Source organism: Zingiber officinale, chromosome 5A, assembly GCF_018446385.1.
Source record: "Zingiber officinale cultivar Zhangliang chromosome 5A, Zo_v1.1, whole genome shotgun sequence".
Lineage (NCBI taxonomy): Eukaryota > Viridiplantae > Streptophyta > Magnoliopsida > Zingiberales > Zingiberaceae > Zingiber > Zingiber officinale.
In genome coordinates this window covers 67,842,276-67,856,909 of record NC_055994.1, presented here as the reverse complement: position 1 = coordinate 67,856,909, position 14,634 = coordinate 67,842,276, and positions in this window count along the sequence as shown.

The following is a 14,634-nucleotide window of genomic DNA, read 5'->3' as shown; positions in this document are numbered from 1 at the left end:
ACTGAGGCCAGCACACCACCTCATAGGTTTTAGATAGGATCATACATCATTCAAGGACTAAACACATAGAAGTTAAACACCACTTTGTAAGGGATCATGTAGCTAGGGGTGATATTGTACTTGATTATATTGAGTCTAAGTTAAACCTAACGAATATTTTTATAAAATCCTTACCTAAACTTGAGTTCAATATATTTAGAAGACAATTAGGTATGTGCACAATAGAATAAGTTGCTTACTTATCTTTAAGTTTCAAGCTTCTGCTTTAAAAACTTGTTTTCAAAATTTATGATTTTTAAAATTAATATATATTTTTAACTTTAAACCCTATCCTTTCAAAATTAAATGTTTTTAAAGTTATACTATGGATTTAGACTAGGTTTTACCCCTAGAAAGCATGATCCTATAGCTTTTAGAAGCCAACATCTCACAAGTACTTTAGGACTACCTTGCTTATGATTGAAAATATTTAGAAAAGTGTGGGATGCTTAAGATTTTTCCTAGATTTCAGAATGCTTATGTCTATGTATCAACATAAGTCTAAGCTATAAATACCAATTCAAATTGATTAAGTTAAGTCATTCTTCTTAGTCAAACTAACTGGATCACTTAGTTAACTTAACTAACTAAGTGAATACTTCTATCTTATGGTAGGTAGCTAGTAACTAAATGTTACACATTTTTTCGAGGGAAAGCAGATGATTATTTTTAATAATTTTTAAATTTTTTTTTACTTTGATCGTTTCATGCTTGGACTCTAGGATTAAAATCATTTTAAAGTTAACTGTCCCCTCAAACTTAAAACACTTACTTAAAAAGTTTTTATTCAGCGTTAATCAAGGGGGAGATTCAAAATAAATTTTTGAAAAGTCCTCTTTTATTGTTTAGAGTATGATAATGAATATTTTTTTAATATATGTCAAAGGGGGAGTAAAAGGAGTTAAAAGTTAAGTATTTGTTTTTTAAAAAAATATAACTAAAGCTAAGATTTTTTTTTAAAGTATAACTAAAGATAAGTTGTTTTAAAGTATAGCCAAATTTTTTAAATTAAGTAATTTTCAAAGCTTTCTGAAAAGAATATAAAAGTTAAGTATTTTTAAAGCTTTTTGAAAAGTATAAAAATTTAGTATTTTCAAAGCTTCTTAGAAAGCATAAAGCTAAGTTTTTGTTGGAAAAATAAAAGTTTTTATTGGAAAAATAAAAGATAAGGTTTTTTTAAAAGTTAAATTTTTGAAAATCTTTTTTTGAAAAATGAAAAGCTATTTTTTTTTGGAAAACTAAGTTTTCTTTAAAAAGAAAAGCTAAGGAAAAGCTAAGTTTTTTTAAAGAAGCTAAGTTTTTTTTTTAAAAGCTAAGGGTGTGTTTGGTTTACGCATGTTCCATTTTTATTTTCTGGAAAGTGCGCGTTTTCTAGAAAATAGAAAATGACTTTTAGTCATTCTCTATTTTTTCAGAAAATGCTATATATTTTTTTAGAAAACAGACATGGAAAATAAAAATCAAGCACCATTTTTCAGAAACGTGCATTTTCAAAAAATAAAAATGAAAAATGTACAAACCAAACGTACGCTAAGTTTTTTTGGAAAAGTTAAGTTTTTAAGGAAAACTAAATTTTTGGAAAATAGCGCTAAGTTTTGTTTTGGAAAAAGAAAAGGCTAAGTAGTTACTTTTTCACTAAAAAGAAAGTGTTATGTTTTAGAGGGAGTTTTCTTTAAAATCTTAACTTAAGAATTGTTTCCAAAGTTTTATTTCAACTAAGAAATTGATCTTTCCTTTCTTACCTTTTGAAAATGCTATTCTTACTTGCAAACATATTTACTGTTAACTTATCTATTTGTTTAAAACTTAACTTTGAACTATATTGTCATAATAAAAAGAAGAAGATTATTGGTGTAAGGAGCACTAAATGATCAAACTTGAGTTTTGATAATGGTAAAGGATTCTAAGTTAAGTATTATTGTTGTTTTGACAAGGTTGACTGAGTGTGCAGGAAAGTCCTAGTTGAGGGTAGGCAAACAAGTCCTAGTGAACACTAGGCAGGTGAAAAGTCCCAACTGTGGCTAGGCAACGAAGTCCTAGTCCGGGGGACTGGGCAAAGTCTTGGCAAGTTGAGGACGTCTAGCAAAATCCTAGGGTCGCGAACATTAGGTGGAAGTCCTGGGGTCACAGACACCAGGCAGAAGACTGGACGGGGTTAGGGTTCGAACGCCCAATAGAAAGTCTCGAGGTCTTGGATGTTGAGTAAAAGTCCAAATGGTCTGGAGGACATGTCTGGAAAAAGGTAATCTATCCTTAGAGGAGTAGGTGGGAACGCGTTCCCCATAGAGGGAATAGTAGACATTAGTCTGACTTAGAGTTTTAGTGAAACTCAAACTAAGGATCGGACGGTCCGAATACTGCCAAAAATTACATTACTTTACATAGTATTTGTATTTGTGCTAACCTTGTTATGCAAAAAGTTGGTGCATGGAAAATAGGGCTCTAGGTGCCTGGGTAAGTGATGACGAGGGAGCACCCCGAGTGGGTACCTAGCAAGACACCTGGATGGTTCATGCACCTGATGTTGCTTCAGGTGCCCGGACCAGCAAAAATCAATCTTCACTCTACATTAAAGCGCGATGACTGGCCGACCTCATGTCAGCGATCCAAGTGCCTAGACATAGATAAACTTCTCAGATGAAATTTCAATGAGAACTTGCCACATTAGCACACTAGGCGCCTGGGAGGGGATCTAGATGCCTGGAAAGGGTTATAAAAAAGAGAGTTCGACCAGCAACTATATAACATCAATATGAACAAATTTCTCTCCTGAGTGTTGCTAGATAGATGACTCTACAACACCCGAAAGTTGCTTTGATGACAACTACACCCAAGATCTACTTCTCTAAGTCATCAATATCATTTAGTTTTCAAAGTTACTTGTACTCAAATTATAATTTCTTTTGTAATTTTCTGATTGATTAGTGATTGCCCAATGAAAGCACTCTCACATGTGGGCTTTGGATTTAGAGTCGTCATTGTTGGTGCAGCAGGGTGCACCAGAATCAAACTTGAGTTTTGATGTTGTCAAAGGTTCAAGTTAAGTCATATTGTGATCTAACAAGTTAACTAAGTGTGCAGAATGATTACTCAACTGGGGAAGTCTTAGCAGATCGTGGAAGCTGGGCAGGAAGCCCAAGTAGGTCAAGAGGACCAGACACTTGGCAGGAAAACTCGATAGGTCTGGAGTACCGAAAATCAAGGGAAAGTCTTGGTAAGCTGATCGGATGCTAAGCAGTAAAGTCCAAAAAGGTCTGGAGGATCAATGTTTGGCAGGTAGGTTGAGGTAAGTAATTAGAGAGTGTTGAAGATATTATGGCTGGCTAGAAGGGGAGTTCGATAGACGGTGCCCCCAATTCGATTGCTTCCTACGTATTCATTAGTGCACAACGGAAAACAAAGAATACGAATACGAATCTGAAAGTTAAGACAATAAGAAAGAAAGCAAACCGCTAACACATTTCCTTTAACATGGTTTAGAGATTAGGGCTCTTATTCCACGGTTGTCCGTAAGGTGGACGTTCCCTATCCGTCAGCGGATTAGCCCCCGACAAAGTCCGACTAGCTCACGTCTCCTTGTGGGTGGAGAAACCTCACCACAACACCAACCAAAATCTCTTGGACACAAAGAAAACCTTGAGCACTTGATGACTACTACTTAGGGTTGAGCACCACTAATTTCTTCACCATGGCCAGTCATCCCAAGCTCCATCTTATAGAGCTTGGGAAGAAACAACCCTACTACTTTACCATTAAGTTGACTAGTGCCTGACCAACAACTCTCTCAACGGCTCTCTACCAGTTGACTGGTCCATAACCAGTCAACTGATCCTAGCTTTTTTGGCACAGAAACTCTCTGTGCTCACCCCCAGTTGATTGGTCCTAGTACCATTCGACTGGCACAACCATAATCCTAGGGTTTCCCTTCCCGAGTACATTTCTCTCGTACTCGGACCCTCACGACTCACTTGACTCTTCTTTACAGCTTTAACCTCTTGCCTTCAAGCCTACTTTCTTTGGCTCTCGTCCCTCAGATGCATTCAAGCCCGTAGCTCATCCCCAATGACATCCTTCGCGTATGCCTCAAAGTCGCTTCCCTCGGCCCTTGTCATTGTTGCCTTGTCCACGATCCCTCGGATGCTCCATCCTTCACCGAACCTAAAGCTATCAAGCTGAGTCATATATGTATCCTGCAAATCTACACACTCACATACACATATCAAATAACAAGGGTAAACATAACATAAACCCTTTGCCTAAACACCAAAACACATGGTCGCACGGACCATTAGGATTGCTTCAACAATCTCTCCCTTTTTAATATTTGGCAATTCATTTAGGTTAGGGAAAATATAATATCAAAAAAACATGCTAAACAAATAGACTTATGTTGTCAATACTACACACTTGGACTTACACCGCCGAATGAACTTACGTTGCTAAGGCTACACACATAGACTTACACCGGTGAATAGACTTACGTTGCCAAGGCTATACACTTGGACTTACACCGCCGAAACAAAAATGCAAACATGCATTGGAACTTATCCCAAGGCTCCCCCTACACCTAATCTCTCCATTGAGCTAGGAATTTTACCGCAGAGATATAAGAACCTAACACAAGGCTTCCCCTACACAAAGGTACTTAAGGCTTTCCCAACTAAACCTTATTTCTCCCCCTTTACCTAACATTAAAGCTTCCAACAATATCCTAATTATCGAAAGGTTGATCATTAAACTAACCCTAAACTCATGTATTTATCTCCCATGGATCTTATACACCTACATGAGTTAACCTGGTCAAAACAAATGCTGAAAAATAGTATCAGCCTAGTATTAATCGACTGCCTTTAACATCATTCGACTGCCCCTACTGCATTCAACACATAGAAGCATTCTATGTTCGAAATACACTGTTATCAGTCGACTGAGACCCTTTTCTAGCCTGATTCAGCATTTTGAATCTGATTTTCAGAAATGCACCAATAATTTCACAAACATCCAAAAATCTCCAAATTTTGTGAAGAGATATGTTTTACTCGTGTCTACTTAGAAAAAAGACATTTAAAAATATATCTATCACCAAGCCCAAGATTGACACAAAAACTAAAACTAGTTAAATGGTTCAATTGAATCTTGACCTAAAGTCCTAGTTTTGCCTTCCTCTTGATGTATTTGCCCATACTAAACCACAATGCATTCCTACCATTAGTTTATATGATATATATATATATATATATACCAATGTCATATTTCTATGCATGAAACACAACTCAATTGTGCCAATTTCCTAAGGTTAAGATTCAAATCTATCTCCAAATCACTTGACACATTCTATGACCCAATCTAGACTCCCAAGTAATACCCACCCGAGATCCATTGGCCATGGGTCCCAAATTGACTCTTTGAGCTCCCCCTAGAGCTCTTAACATTAGCCATCTCCCTAGGTAACTCATCTACAATTGCTAGGCCACATCGGTGCACCTCCGGTGACACTTAGCTTACAAACCTAACTTTCTTAATCTTAGAAATCTTGTCCTTGGTTAATTTCTCCTTACTTTTAAATGACTTTCCCTTGTCATTTCTTGATTTATCTTTGATATAGTCATATGCAACCCTATCATATGACTTTCCCTTAACATTGGAGACATTGGATCGATATCCTAAATCCAATCTATCATTGTTGGGTCTTTGGCTATCCAACATCACACCTAACCCTCTAAATCCAACATTGAATCTTTCTAGGATTTTCTCCAACTTATCATGCTTTGCTTTCAAGGCTTGATTTTCCCTTTCTAAGTTCCTAAACTTAGAGTTAACATGTCTACCATGGACATTCCTAGACATACCCATTTTTCTAGGCATCTGTCTCCCCTTCTTAAGATTTTTGCCTAGGTTCTCCATTACCTTCTTTTCCTTAGGTAATGAGAATCTAACATGTCTAGGTTTATCATGCATAAATTTCCTAGGGTTTTGATCTACATTAACCCTATTCCTATCATGATATTTAAATCTAAAATTTGTCATTGCTACATAATGATAATCATTATTTATCCTAGTATGCATATGAACATAAGAATTTAAATTTGAATTACACTTCAAATTAGGATATATCTCCCTTATCCTTGAAGCTCCCCCTCAACACGAGCTCTTCTTCTCTTTCCATTTCTTCAATTGCGCAAGCTTCTTGATCTCCCGCTTCTTCGGGCATTTGGTGTGGTAGTGGTCCTTCTCCCCACACGTGAAGCATACTATGTGCATCCTCCTCCTTTGGGCTTCTTCATTCCTACAACCCTTGTTAGTATTTAAATTAACTTGAATGGGTTTAGGAGTTATCTTCTTCTTACCCAACTGACACCTACTCTTATAGTTTCCCTTCTCATTACACCCGAAGCAAATGATGTGGTTCTTTGATTTAACTTTGGTGGAGGTGCTAGCTAGGTTGACTTCCAAGACTTCCTCTTTTTCTTCACTTGTCTTGGATTCTTTTTCAACCTTTGAGGATGTAGATGATACCTCATCTTCCTTCTTCTCCTTGGATGTTAAGCATGGCTTGACTTCCATTTGCTCCTCCTCAACTTGAGCAATTAAACCCATCTCCTTGGGCTCTACCTCTTTGTGTGTAGGGTTGGATTCTTCTTTTAGACTCAACTTTATCTTGCTCCACAAATCATGGGCATTATCATATTCACCTACACACCTTGTCACGTTAGAAGGTAAAATTTCAACTAAGATTGATATTACCTTATTATTTGCCTTTGATCGTGAGGTTTGCTCCTCCGTTCAATATTGTGGTCGGAGTTTCTTTCCCTTCTTGTCTCTTGGGACTTCGAATGAGTCCTTGATCACCATCATGGTGTCCCAATCCGTGTCGAAAAAGACTTCCATCTTCATCATCCAATAGGTGATGTCCCCTAGGCTTCCTCCTTCATACTTTGACGATTCTATCAAGCTGGTCATCTTCTTAAGTGTTGCTCTTCTCGACGATTAGTCCGTTGAAGGGCATCCTCGCTCTGATACCACTCATTGAGGATCTTGTGGTCGGCTAGAAGGGGGTTGGATAGACGACGCCCCCAATTTGATTGCTTCCTACGTATTCATTAGTGCACAGCGGAAAACAAAGAATACGAATACGAATATGAAAGCTAAAGACAATAAGAAAGAAAGCAAACCGCTAACACATTTCCTTTAATGTGGTTCGGAGATTAGAGCTCCTACTCCATGGATATTCGTAAGGTGGACGATCCCTATCCGTCGGTGGATTAGCCCCCGGTAAACTCCGGCTAGCTCACGTCTCTTTGTGGGTGGAGAAACCTCCCGACAACACCAACCAAGACCTCTTGGACATAAAAAAAATCTTGAGCACTTGATGACTACTAATTAGGGTTAATCACCACTAATTTCGTCACCATGGCCAGCCATCCCAACTCCATCTTATAGAGTTTGGGAAGAAACAGCTCTGTTGTTTTATCGTTACCAGTCGACTGGTCCTTGCACTGGTCGATTGGTGCTTGGCCAATGATTCTCTCAACAGCTCTCTACTAGTCAATTGGTCCATACACCAATCGATTGATCCCAGTCATTCAGGCATAGAAACTCTTTGTGCTCACCCCCAGTCGACTAGTCCTAGTACTAGTCAACTATCACAACCCTAAACCTAGAGTTTTCCTTTCCGAGTACATTTCTCTCGCACTTGGACTCTCACGATTCACTTGTCTCTTCTTTGCAACTTTGACCTTTTGACTTCAAGCATACTTTCTTTGGTTCTCATCCCTCGGATGCATTCAAGTCCACAGCTCATCCCCAAAGCCATCCTTCGCTTATGCCTTGAAGTCGCTTCCCTAGGCCCTTGTCCTTGTTGCCTTGTCCACAGTCTCTCGGATGCTCCATCCTTCACCAGACTCAAAGCTATCAAGCTGAGTCATATGTGTATCCTGTAAACCTGCATACTCATATACACATATCAAATAATGAGGGTAAACATAACTTAAACCCTTTACCCAAACACCAAAACACATGGTCGCATAGACCATTGGGATTACTCCAACAGAGAGGAGCGACAGTGAGGTCGTGTTTTGGAAAGGAACAAACCTTTGGTCGCTAATCCTGTTGGAATGTATACTAAAAGCCTAGCTTTTTGTATAAACATTTACTTAGAAATAAGAATCATATTGGTCAAATATCTATATTTATAAGTTAAGTATAGTTGTTCGATTAATTTATATTGTAGATAATATGGTGTGTGGTGTCACACACAGAAGATCATGTTATCAATTCCTTATAAATTATAAATAGTAGCTCACGACTGAGATGGAAAGGAACAAACCATTGGAATAGTCGTAGTATAATTAGGTATTAGTTTATCTTGACTGATAAATTACACTAGTACACTATGAGTGTATTGAGCAAGACCATTTAAGGTAAGTTCTTTTTTTACCGACTTAATAAAAGAACAAGACCTTAGTTATTATGAAAGTGTGTGCTCTTAATCCTAATATAATAACATGCACATATATTTAGTATTTATTTCTTTGACTTATCAAAGGATGAGATTTAGCTCGATAAATCAATAGGCCCGATAAGTTGGGAAATGATATTACTTATAGTGTGTGTTGTTGATTATAGAAGGAAACTGTGTCCTAGTAGTCTAGGTTGATAATGTCCCCAAGAGGAGCTCATAAGGATTGTCATGTTAAACCCTACAGGTGGACTTAGTCCAACACGACAATAAGATTGAGTGGTACTACTCTTAGACTAAGATATTAATTAAAATGAGTTGTCAGTAACTCAATTAATTAGTGGACATCCGACATCTTAAACACAGGGAGATTAACACACTCATGATAAGAAGGAGCCCAAAATGTAATTTGGGATTGGTGCGGTAGTTCAATAATAATTCTTTAGTGGTATGAATTATTATTGATGAAATTAAGTTGGGTGTTCGGGGCAAACACGGGAAGTTTAATTTCATCGGGAGACCAAAACCAATTCCTCCTCTTGTCCCTATTGTAGCCTCTTATATATAGAGAATTATACCCACTTCCTACCCACCCTTAGGTGGTCGGCCAAGCAAGCTTGGGTCGGCCAAAGCCAAGGGATTGAGCCAAGATTAGTGGTCGGCCCTAGCTTGGAGCCCAAGCTAGGTGTGACCGGCCACATAGAAAATAAAAGGGATTTTATTTAAAATCTTTCCTTTTGTGGAAGCCATGATTTTAAAAGAGAATTTAAATTTAAATATTTCCTTTTATAGCTTTTTACAAAAGATTAAGAGAAAGGTTTGATATCTTTCCTTATTTGTAGTTAAAAGGAAGATTTTAATTTTTGATAAAACTTTCCTTTTATGAAACCATCCTCATGATTTAAAAAGAGAGTTTTAAAATTAAATATTTCCTTTTATAAGTTTCTACAAAAGATTAAGAAAAGATTTGATATCTTTTCTTATTTGTAGATTGAAAGGAAGATTTTAATTTTAGAGAAAACTTTCCTTTTTGGAAATCATCCACATGCTTTAATAGAGAGATTTTAATTTATAAAATTTCCTTTTATAACCAACCATGAAGGAAAATTTATAGTGAAATTTTTATTTTAAAAAATTCCAGAAACAAATAAGGAAGTTTTAATTTTATGTTTAAAACTTGCTTAAATTGGAGCTCTTAAGGTGACCGACCATAGAAGAGGTTAAAAGGAATTTTTATTAAATTTTCCTTATTAACCAATGACAAGGAAAATAAAGGGAATTTTAATTATAATTAAATTTCCTTATTTGCCATGACCAAGGATTATAATAGAGAGGGTAGGGGTGCCTTCATAGGGACAACTCTCTTCTATTTTTTCTCTCTCTTTTCTTCCTTGGTAGTGGTCGGCCATATGATCTCTCCATCTCCTCCTTTTCTTCCTCCTTAGTGGCCGAACCTCATCAACCTCTAGGAGCTTGTTTTGGTGGCCGAATCTAGCTTGGAAAAGAAGAAGAGAAAGGAGGTTTTGTTTCCTAGTTTTCCTTGGAGCTTGGTTGGTGGCCGAGACTTATAATTTCTTAAAGAAGCTTGCTTGGCCAAAACTTGGAAGAAGGAAGAAGAAGGGCTTGGGTGGTTCTTATCTCGATAGATCGTTGCCCACACAACGTCCGAGATAAGAAGAGGAATACGATAGAAAATCAAGAGGTCGTTACTTACAAAGAAAGGTATAACTAGTAATTTTATTCCGCATCATACTAGTTTTCTTTGTATAGTTTTGAAATACCAAATACAAGAGACTAGAGATTCTAGATATTCGGATTTGTTTCAAAGTTGTGTTTCTTTTATTTTTCAATCTTGTGATTCGATTGTTCTTTTTGGTTAACCTAGAGTTCTATAAGGAAATTAAATATTAAATTTCGTTAAGAGACTTTGTTGAGGCAGTGGTGGATGTTCCCATACCAAAGAAGGCCAAGTGCCTCGCCATGTTTGACCTGGGAGCCGATTTCTGAAATAAATATTTAATGAAATTTGTAACATAGGTGGATTTGGATCTATAATGTTAAGTATCGTTTGCGATCCAAGTCTAAACCTCTAAGAACAGATAAGTTAAATTTGGAATCAATAATGTTAAGTTCCGTTTGTGATTCCGAATTTAATTTCTAAAGAACACAATAGGTTGTTAGGAAAGGTTCAGGATTTGTACAAAATTTTTGTACAGGGGAATCGGTATGATATTCCTAGGACCAACCAACAAATCCAACTGAAGAAACCAGGAGGGTTTCGAAGTTGAGATCAAGATAATGTTACTGTCAATTATTACTCATACATCATACTATACTGTGCTAACCTTTGTTTTGTAGGGATATATTGTTTAATTCTATTTTGTAAGAACTGATCTGATCAGTTGACCAAACCGAGGGATCGATCGACCGAACTAGTTTGACTGAGACTAGAGAACAAACCAGAGCAGAGCAAAGTTCGATCAAATCCTGATCGGCCTACCGAACCAGTAGATTGTTACACTAAACCTTGATGATGTGGCACAGATTAGATCGAGTCAAAGCAATAAAGGAATCAAGGTTGGTCGGTCGACCAAACCTGGGGATCGGTCGATCGAACAATCACTTTATTAATGCATAATTAACTGCGAATCTTGGCGAACAAGAAAGTTCACTGTTTAGTCAACCGAACAAGGTGATCGATCGACCGAACCATTAAAGCTCATAAATGAATGAAGATTGGATCTCAGCGAAGAAGGAAGGAAGAGCGTTTAGTCGACCAATAAGAGGTTCAGTCAACCGATAGATTTATCAGTCGACCGTGTTAGGATCGATGGTCACGGCTAGAGAGGGGGGGGGTGTGAATAGCCGACCCCAAATCTTCGTTTCTTTCTACAAATCAAGGTTAGCGCAGCGGAAATAAAAATAATAGAAACGAAAGAGGAGAAATCAAACCTCAATACACGTCGATGTAACGAGGTTCGGAGATATACTCCTACTCCTCGGCATGTCCGTAAGGTGGACGAAGCCTATCAATCCGTCAGTGGATGAGTCCCCGGAGAACCGGCTAATATATATACTCCTTCTGGGTGGAGAAACCTCGCCACAATCTTTCTTGCACCAGCAAGAATAGGAGTACAAGAATACACAAGAAGAAGCAACAATATGAATGTAAAAACAAACAATCTTGCCTTCTCGTCGGCTGTTGATGAAACAACAACTTCACGGGCCAAATACAGCAGCAACTGTTGGAGACCCCAGCCGAGGAAGCTCACGCGAAGCTTCAGCTAAGAAGAGCTCAGCAAAGCTCAGCAACAGCAAGTTCTTACAGAAGCAAGAGGTAGCAGATGAGGAGAGGAAGAAGAAGAAGTATTGCTATAGAAGCCCTTGATCTCCTTTTATAACCTGCACTGCAAAGAAGATAGCGAAGAAGACGGAGATAGCCGTTGTCACTCATAATGGCTATACCTGGACCGATCAGGCTCCACCCTGATCGGTCCGAGGCCTCCCTGATCGGTCTTGGGGACCGATCAGGACCTATGCTGATCGGTCCCCAGACCGATCAGCACTCTTCACAGAGAACTCGCCCAACTCTCTGATCGTCTCCTGATCGGTCCACAGACTGATCCCCTCCTTTTCTCTTTGCCTTCTGTTCGCTTTCTGATCGGTCTGCAGACCGATCAGATAACATACAGTAGCATACTGTTTGGTTACTGATTGGTCACCAGACCGATCAGATAACCCAGTGTATCACTGGATCGATCCACTGATCGATCCAGCTCTTGGTTTTTGCCCAAACCAAGTCCCACGCCTTCCAAACCAATATCCGGTCAACCTTGACCTATTGGTATCTCATGCTTAGCATCTGGTCACTCCCTTGACTTGCTAAGACTCCCTACCAAGTGTCCGATCAATTCCTTTGACCCACTTAGACTTCTCTCTTCGTGCCAAGTATCCGGTCACTCCCTTGACCTACTTGACCTTCACAACACCAGATGTACGATCAGCCTTGATCCATCTGGATTTTTCCTTGCCCGGCTTCACTCACGGGACTTTCACCTGGCTTCACTCACGAGGACTTTCCTTGTGCCTTCACTCACCGGGACTTTCACTTTCACCTAGCTTCACTCACTAGGGTTTTCACCGCTTCACTCACCAGATTTCCAATCTGGCTTCACTCACGGGACTTTCCGTCTGGCTTCACTCACGGGACTTTTCATCTGGCTTCACTCACCGGACTTTCACCTGCTCACCAGGATTTTCACGCTTCACTCACCAGGATTTTCCATCGCCTTCCCGATCTAGAGGCAGCTACAGGCCCTCTCGACCTAGTCAGGAGGCAGGCTCACAGCCCTCTCCGTCTTTCACTTCCAAGATCCCAGACTGGCCTCTCGACCTACGAGCTATCGAGCCCTCTCCGACTTCCACTTGCCAAGTTCCCATACTTGGACTTCTCCGTGCCAAGTCTCCATACTTGGACTTTCTCCCGTGCCAAGCTCCCTGCTTGGACTTTTCCCGTGCCAAGTCAACTCACCTTGGGTCAACCTTGACCAAGGGTTGCACCCACAACCTCCCAAGTTTCTGTTCTTGTCAAACATCAAGATACAACTTGAGTCAGGTTAACTCGAGTCAGGTCAACCTTGACCTAAGGTTGCACCAACAATCTCCCATCAAAATACAACTCTTCTGTTCTCATCAAACATCAAAATACAACTCGAGTCAGGTCAACTAGAGTCGGGTCAACCAGGTCAACCTTGACCTAAGGTTGCACCAACAGACCGAACCATGCTTATAAAAGGGGAGCTCGAGGTCCATGGTAGTGTATCAATTTTCGGTTCACCTCTGTACTAAATCTCTATTCGTGCTACTACTCTGTTTCTCATCTTCAAGAAAGCTACTACACCATCCAGAAGTACCGACCGAGTTCAATCTACTACATATTGTCGGTATATTTTTGTTTAAGCTTGTATTGTTTTAATTTCCAAAAGATAATAGTGTGTTACTATCTTACATTCATCATTTTATATGCATTACTTCTTTCTAAAGATTTCGGAAAGAAAAATTCTAGTGGATTGCCCAACGGTGTGATCAAAAGATTACGGGTCTTGGAGTAGGAGTCGACCTAGGCTTTGAACCAAGTAATTGAAATGAGTCTTTTATTTTCCGCTGCACTAATCTTATTTTAACGTCTAAAAAGAAAAAGGTTTTAAAGTATGATATTCACCCCCCCCCCTCTATTGCACCTTTTTTATCCTTCAACCATAGACTCCGAATCAAGTAAAAATTTGGCAGTGTTAGAGTTTATCTCTTTTCTTTTAGTCTTTCTTTCCGCTACGTATTCTTTGTAGGAAAACAGATGATGCTAACCATATTGTTGATCTATTTTTTAGGGAGATTATGCGGCTTCATGGAGTACCGAGGAGCATAGTTTCAGATCGTGATGTAAAGTTCCTAAGCTACTTTTGGAAGACACTATAAGGAAAATTTGGAACAAAGCTTTTGTTTTCTATAATTTGTCATCCACAAATAGATGGACAAACTGAGGTAGTAAATCAAACTTTATCTACGTTATTGAGAGCTATCATTCAAAAGAATTTAAAAGATTGGGAAGATTGTTTACCACATGTTGAATTTGCTTATAATAGATATGTGCATTCTACTACTAATTTTTCACCTTTTGAAGTGATATATGGGTTCAACCTTTTAACTCCTTTAGATTTGTCACCTTTGCCTATCTTTGAGCGTGCCAGTTTAGATGGTACCAGAAAAGTTAAGTTTGTGAGGCAACTGCATGAAAAAGTTTGATTGTCAATTAAAAAGAGGACTGAACAATATGCTACGCAAGCCAACAGGGGACGGAAGAAAGTGATCTTTGAACCCGGAGATTGGGTTTGGGTTCATATGAGGAAGGAAAGATTTTCTACTAAACATCGTACTAAGTTGCATCTACGAGGAGATGGTCCATTTCAAATCATTGCTAGAATCAATGATAATCATACAAGCTTGACTTACCATGTGAGTATAATGTGAGTGCTACGTTTAATGCTTTTGATCTTTCTCCCTTTGATGTAGGTGATCAAGATTCGAGGATGAACCCTTTTGAGGAAAGGGGGAATGATGGAGTTAAAGAAAGAGAGCAA